Genomic DNA, 1,555 nt, shown 5'->3' on the forward strand with positions numbered 1-1,555 from the left:
ATAAGTTTTTACCATGCACCTGCAAACAAGACATTGCATTTGTAACCAATGCCACATTACAATATTTCCAAAACAACTCTGTTAAGCAGTTATAAGAAGATTTTATCCCTAAGCTGTTACCTTGCAGAATGGGCCAAGCAGTGTGCATTAGCTACATCCATTTAGCCGTTGAAGGCTGATGAGACATTTATGGAGGAGGATGTTTGCACCTGAATATAAAACTGGCTCCTGTCCCGAAACAACCCTGAAAAGTGCCCAATCTGGCCTTCATCTCTTTATTTTATCAGACAAAATAAATGGAGAGAGGGAGCCGGCTGCTGTTCTAATGGGCCCTCAGTGCAATTGTTTTTCCCCAGGCTTTGCGCCACAACCTGGCCTGTTGACTTGTCCTTAGACTAATGAGTAATTAGGCCAAGGAAGTTTGGTTAAAAATGAAAGGTGTCGAACAGAGGTTGAAAGGTGATATTTCAACCTCTGTTTTTATCTGTCGCCCCTCTCCTGTATGTAGCCCCTGTATGTATCAATCAATCAATCAAAGTTTATTTATATAGCACTTTACAGCAACACCAGGAGGACCAAAGTGCTTCACAGAAAGATAAAACACATTTTAAAAACACCTAATAATTACAACCTAGACACAATTCAGTGTGCTCTAAGTATTAAAAGCAAGTTTGAAAAGATGAGTCTTTAGCCCCTCCTTTTTTGTTTTATCCATGACATTTACTCACTGAAGAGTTTTTTGACTGCACTTAGGTCTCCATGGATTTCATTGATGGTGTGGGATTTGAACATATAAACTTTGCAACATGTTGAAGCCGCATCTGGCTGCTTCATACATACTTCTGTGTCGAAACATTTAAATACTTCTTTCATCTCACTGCAACGCGGGGAGACCGGAGCTGTTGCACACATGGTTTGGTTGTCACAGTGCCTTTTATCGCCACACTAGGGGGCGCCGTGACTTAATGATGTTATTGAACATTAAGTTTTACACCCTGATTCCCCTGCTGTAATATGTTTTCATTCACTCAAAAAGCATTGAAATATGGAGAGGATTTGTCTTTTAGGGGGTTTGGCCAATTTTCCTGTCTGGGGCTGGTTGTCTCAGGTAGCTCAGGGGTTGGTTGTCACACAGAGTTTAAAAGGCCATACCATCTTTACTCTGCCCGATCCAGTCAGATCTCAAAGGCTAAGCAGAGTAATGGCTGGTTGGAAAGGAACACCAGGATGTCTGGGTGAATGTAGTGAGTGATTGAGTGGTTGGTGGTGGTCGGAGGGGCTGATGGCGCAGATTGACAGCCTTACTTCCGGCAGTCTACCCCAGGGCTAGCCTGGGAACCAGACTCACCACTGTCCAGCGGGTGAGACTGGTCACCGCTGCGTCGATTCCATTTCCCACAACGGTACATACGCAAGCAAACAGGAAGCATATTTGCACAGGATTAAGAATCACGAAACTCACCTACTGTCGATGTGTTTTTGGTCATTTACCACCGTGCGCCATTCGTAGTTTGGTATTGAGGGAACTTCCGTGTCCTGTGAGTGACTGTACTCG

This window comes from Gobius niger (assembly GCF_951799975.1).
Source record: "Gobius niger genome assembly, chromosome: 7".
In the NCBI taxonomy this organism is placed as follows: Eukaryota; Metazoa; Chordata; class Actinopteri; order Gobiiformes; family Gobiidae; genus Gobius; species Gobius niger.